Source organism: Lipotes vexillifer, unplaced genomic scaffold (assembly GCF_000442215.2).
Source record: "Lipotes vexillifer unplaced genomic scaffold, Lipotes_vexillifer_v1.1 scaffold680, whole genome shotgun sequence".
Lineage (NCBI taxonomy): Eukaryota > Metazoa > Chordata > Mammalia > Artiodactyla > Lipotidae > Lipotes > Lipotes vexillifer.
The window spans coordinates 838,785-844,867 of record NW_006780838.1 but is presented as its reverse complement, the minus strand read 5'-3'; the positions used below and the strand labels follow the sequence as shown (position 1 = coordinate 844,867).

At 53.3% G+C, this 6,083-nt stretch overlaps 1 protein-coding gene across 1 annotated transcript in view; it reads left to right on the top strand.

Moving 5' to 3' along the window:
* RAP1GAP2 (RAP1 GTPase activating protein 2) overlaps nucleotides 1–6,083 on the top strand; it is a 188,266-nt gene that overhangs the window by 83,546 nt on the left and 98,637 nt on the right. The gene's annotated exons all lie outside the window — the stretch shown is intronic.

Here is a 6,083-nt window from a genome sequence, read left to right as displayed (position 1 = left end):
TTTCCCTATTAGCACTTCATTCACAAGTCTCTCTCCTGGGAGACTACATCCCAGGACCCTGAGGGGGCTGCCAGTAATCCTGCCTAGGCAGCAATGCACCTCCCTCACACTTTGCCAGGTGAGGACTAGGTCTGAAGACGTCACCTGAGTCATCTGAGGTCCTGGGGTTCTGCTACAAGGTGACTCACGGGGAAATAATTAGGTATCTCTTTCCTGGGAGTCCCTGTTGTACCCCCTCTTCCCTGACCTAATCTGTTGCAAAGTGATACCCTCAAAGGAGGTAGATTAAAAGCCATCTTCTCATTATCATCCCGCACTGAATGCCCATCACACACAGAACTGAGGGGGAGTATCACAGAATGGCAGTCAGCGCCTGTCCTGGTTGAATTAGGAATGCAGGAGTGGGTAGGGCGCAGGGCTGGCCTAGAAGACAGCTGTGCTCTCCTCTTGGTGGGGTACCCGGGGGCATTGAGAGCCAGACCACCTTCATCAGCCTAGTCACAGTGCTGGCATCCGAGTCGGGTGCTGGGGTGGCTTGTTTGCACAGGGTTTTACTGAGACATATCGCCATTCTGAGTTTTAGTCCCTTGGTCTGCAGAGTTGGGTGGGGGATGCTTGTCTCTTTGCTCATGGATGGTGGGGGTTTGCAGGGAGGAATTCTGAAAGTCTCCTAGCAGGAGTCACTGAGTTCTCTTGGCAGGCTTTACTTACGTGCTCATTTAATTTACTCAACACCCAATATTTATTTGAATGTTGTGTTAGTCAAAACTCTTGGTGGCAAGTGACAGAAACATAACTCGCTTTGGCTTAAGCATAAAAGAAAATTTATTGCCTTCGTAATGGCAAGTATAGACTCCAGGCACGGCTGCATCCACGAAATCCGTCTCTTACCATTTCTCTTCTGTGTTTCATCCTTTGTCAAGCTCTGGCTCTGTGGTGGCAGATGGTGACAGTAGCTCCTACTTGCTAAGTAACTCCAGTGGAAAGAAGAGTATCATTTTTCCCCCAGTAGTTCTAACAAAAGTCCCAGGGAGGAAGCTCATTGGCTGGGCTTAGGTCACATGTCTATCTCAGAGATGGAAGGCTCTGATTGGCCAGAGCTGGGTCTCTTGCCCACCGTGTAAACCAGCGGTCCCCAACTTTTTTGGCACCAGGCACCGGTTTCGTAGAAGGCAATTTTTCCACAGACTGGCGGTGGGTGGGGGTGGTGGTGGTGGTGGAATGGTTTCGGGATGATTCAAGCGCATTTCATTTATTGTGCACTTTATTTCTATTATTATTACATTGTAATATATAATGAAATAATTATACAACTCACCATAATGCTGGCAGGAGGTGGAGCTCAGGTGGTAATGCGAGCGATGGAAAGCGGCTGTAAATACAGATGAAGCTTCGCCCGCCGCTCACCTCCTGTTGTGCGGCCCGATTCCGAACAGGCCGCGGACCGGTACCGGTCCACGGCCTGGGGGTTGGGGACCCCTGGTCTAAACTGTAAGAACGGATAATGGGGGAGGGGTGGCGGTTTAAAGGAAAATTGAAGGTGCTACAATGAGAGGAAGAGGAAACGGATGCAACGCAGGCAAGACCAACAGCTTTCTACTACACGTGCTGACCATGTGCCAGGTCTAGTGCTGAGCACTGGGCACCTAGGAGCAACAAGACAATATGATCCCTGTTCTCTTGGAGTTTGTCATCCAGCTACGGAGACAAAAGTTGAAAAAATAATTTCAAGAATGGGGGATGGACAGTTAGGTGTGATGAATATTCCAAGGGAAAAGCACAGCATGGCTCAGACAATATGAGGTCTGTGGAGGGGAGATCTAATCGAGCCTTGGAGAGGGCCAGGGAGGGCTTTGAGGAAGTGACGCTTAAGCTGAATCCTGAGCGTGGAGTAGGACTTAGTGAAGCAGAAGTGCAGTCAAGGTGGAGGACAGTGTTCTAGATCCTTATCACTCAGCGTGAGGCCAAGAGACCAGCTGCACCTGCCTCGTTGGGGAGCTCCTTAGAAATGCAGACTCTCGGGCTTCCCTGGTGGCGCAGTGCTTGAGAGTCCGCCTGCCGATGCAGGAGACGCGGGTTCGTGCCCCGTTTCGGGAGGATCCCACATGCCGCGGAGCGGCTGGGCCCGTGAGCCATGGCCGCTGGGCCTGCGCGTCCGGAGCCTGTGCTCCGCAAATGGGAGAGGCCATGACAGTGAGAGGCCCGCATAACGCAAGAAAAAAAAAAAAAAAAAAAAAAAAAAAAAAAAGAAAGAAATGCAGACTCTCAGGCCTCACTGCAGCCCCCTGAATCAGGATCTGCATTTTACCAACATTCCCTAGTGATTCACGTGCACATTACAGCTCCAGAAGCACTGCTTGTAGGCTCCGTCCTCCCTGAGGCAGGAGAGAAGTTTATTCTCGAGGAACAAGAATGGCTAGAGCACTCACAGTTAGGGACAAAGAGGCAGACCCTTGGAAATTTTGCTTAAGATTTTGGGCTTTATCCTAACTAGGGGCATCGAAGTCATTGAAGATTTCAGTCAGAGGAGTAAGGTGACAGGACTTTTGCAAAGTCACCCTGGCTCGTATGCAGGATGTGTGAGACGGAACGGACTGGAAGTGGGGTGAGTGGGGAGGTCACTGCAGGGGTCCAGTGGGAGAGGACTGACTCTGAAGGGCCTCTGACCACCTGGAAGTGGTCAGATCTCAGAGATCTCCCAGGAGGTGGATTGGTGAGATATGAGGATTTGGGGAGAGGTAGGAAGCAAGAATGGTCCCAGGTTTGGATCAACCGGATAAACGATACAGCCATTCTCTGAGAGGGGGTGACCCAGGAGGGAGGGTGAGGCTTTAAGTTCTAAGTGCTGAGTTGGACATGCTTGAGGCACCAGTGGGGGTGTCATTGAGCAGCTGGGTATTTGGGGGCCAGGCTCAGAAGAAGGGTGTGACTGGAGATAAAAGTCTGGAGTCATTTTTGTAGAGATGGGAATTGAAGCTGGGGGTGGAGGGGTGGGTGGGTTGGTGAACTCTCCAGGGAGAGGATGGAGTGGGAAGATGGGAGATTCCGGGGGTGGCCTCCCCAGGGAAAGGCTGGTGTGGACGAGGCTGGGGACATGGTGAGAGGGATGGGCAGATGTGTCAACTACGGTGGAGAGGCCAAGTACCATGCGGAGCTTATGGTGGCCTCTGGGTTTAGTGTCCTGGTGGCTACTTAAAGCTACGATGCTCATTTACCTCTCCCCAGCCTGCTCAGCACAGAGGGAGCAGCCGTGTCAGGACTGCATTTACCAAGTCATGTTGTTAGCCCAACGCGTCCCTGCATTGAGTTCAGGGCAGCGACTGCGTCCTGTTCTGTGGGTTCCTAGTTCTGGTAGATGTTTATGGTGTGTTGACTATTCTGGAATCCAGGTTGGAGGAGCAGGCACTTCCCTTCCACTCCTCTGGTTTTGTCTGAATCTCCTATCCCAGCCCTCTTTCTCCAGGTAATACTCTTCTAAATTAAGCCAGAATACAGGGACTTGCCTGGTCGTCCAGTGGTTAATCTCCGCGCTTCCACTGCAGGGGCCACAGGTTCGATCCCTGGTCGGGGAAGTTTGCATGCTGCACGGTGTGGCCAAAAAAAAAAAAAAAAAAATACATGTGTTCTTCAAGATGTGGACTGAAGCCCCCTCCTTCCCTATCAGTTTCACCTGTGGAGTCACCTGTGCAGGTCTGGGCTCCTGCCTGCGATGTCCTCTCCAGGGTGGGATTAGGCCTCTGCTTTGCTGATACCTCCCAACTTCCCCAGGTTATTACTGCACGTCGAGGTCTGAGACACTGAGGGTGGAGGCTGGAATCTCTCCAGGGTCACTGGCCCTGGAGTTCCATCAACTCCCGCGTCCCTCCCAGCATCTGGGCAGTGGAGGAGGGTCTCACTTGGTTCCCTTGGCAGTGCAGGCTTGGGTTAGGGGTGGCAGTGAAACCCCTTTGATATTGATTAGCTTGGGAGTCACAAAATGTCAGGGGTGGGTGATCCATTTCCTTTTTAGGGAAGCTGGAGGCCAGGAGGTGGGAAATGACTTGACCAAGGTCCCATTGAAGATAGGTGTGTTCCTCCTGTAGTCATAGAGTAAGTTCAGTTCTAAGACCCAAACCATTTTTGATAAGATGCTCTCATCCCACCCCACACACCAGGGACAAACTAGAGTTGCTTCCCCCATTGGGAAGGGACTGCTGGAGCAGAAGCTGGCCTCCAGCCCGAGAAGCGCCCCCCACTCCCCAGGCCCCTGCCCCCCACTGGCATGCCTGCTGCAACTGGTCCTTTACGCCCCCTTCTCCACCTCGTTGTGTTCGTGGTTTTCAAGGGAATTTTTTTTTTCTCGCTAATATGAAACTGAGAAAAAGCCACCAAAGAGATGCCGAGCAGATGGGCAGAATGAGAGCCCAGTTCCCAACCAGAATTCAAGCTTTGGATGGTGCAGGGTGGGCTGGGAGAGGGGTTTGGGGCTGTCTCCCTGGGAATGCTGTGAATTGTTTCCCCACGTCTTTTATGATCTGGTTTTCATGCCCAAATGGATCACCAGGCACCAAGGAGAGCGGGTGTGTGCCCAGCATTGTGCTAGGCCCCGTGTGGTCAAACTGAGGCTGCCGTCCTCGTCCCTCAAAGGACCTGCTGTCTTCAGGGGGCCTTAACTGAGCAGAAGAAACCATATGGCTGAGCATGTGACAAGCTGCAGTGTGTCACCTCAGTGGGGGGGAGAGGAGTGAGGATGGCTTCATGGGGACGTGGGTGGGGGAGTTGGAAGGGACCCTAATGGCAAGCACGGGGGTTGAGTGACCCCCTGGGACCGACCACACAACAGCCTTTTGGGCGTGAAGGGGTTGGGATTGACCCTCCTGATTCTTTTCTGGCTCACAGTAAGTGCACGGGGCGTTCTGTCGAAGGTGATGTTGCTGGGACTTGGTGTGTCCTTGATCTGAATTGTCACACTTGTCTCTGGAGCCCCACCAGGCCTGGGCTGGCCCGGTCAGCTGGGAGGTGACCCTTTCTCAGCCTCCTCCACCCCAGACCTTCTTTCCCGAAGAGAACAGGGAGGGCTGGGGTGCCCGCTGTGGGGGGAGCAGAAAGTCTCATGCCTGCCTTGCCCCCCTGGTACTTTTGCTCTCCATCACTCACCGATGCCCTTGAAACCCTCAGTGATGGGTCAGGCAGGTGCAAAGTCCCCACATGTTGGGGAAGAAAGTGGAGGTCAGAGGTGCCTTCTCTGCACTCCCTTCATTCCCTTTGGACAGAGCTGTGCTGGGTCTCAGCCTCTTACCCTCCCAGGCTCCCGAACTGCCCACCAGCCACTTTCTTACCTGGGTGGGGAGGCGCTGGGGTTTCCTTTCCAGCTTGTAGCACTGCCCCAGGCCCGATGCCATCTCTTACTTTGCCTGTGGTTCCTGCCCCCTGTCTTCTGTTCTCACTGGGAACAGAGATCACCCACCTGCCTCTGTCAGGGTCGAGTGAGGGGGTGTCAGCCCCCGTCACATATACCAAGTTTGTATGGACGAGATGAGGCGGCGTTTATGGGAAGGATGTTGGGACCCCTCTTGGGCGGAGGCAAGAAGGGCTCAAGGACACCGGCAAGGGGGTTTGGTTTCCCCTCTTCAAGAAAGCTCTGCAGTTGGGGGCATGACAGTTGGGACAAGCGTTTGTTGCGACCCATGACCACCGCTGCAGGAGGTTTAGCTGACTTTCTTGTTGGCGCTCCTAGGAGAGCTGTCTCTGGTCCCCACGCAGACCCTATTTATGTCGCTGGTCCAGATGCTATCTCCTCAGGAACCACTTCCCAGGAGGCCTCTGATTTCATACAGGCCAGTGGACCGGGGAGCCCAAGGGCAGTGCAGATAGGAGGGGAGCTTAATCTGGCTCTGCATCTGTTGGGGGGCACCTTGGAGGCTTAGAGAGCCGGGAGATGTCTGTGTGTGCACCACCTGCATGAACCCACCCCTCATGTGTGCACATGTGTATATTGTACCTGATTTTGTTCATTGTTTTTTTTTTTTTTTTTTTTTTTTTTTTTGGTTGCGGGCGCCGTTGTGGCCTCTCCCATTGCGGAGCACAGGCTCCAGACGCACAGG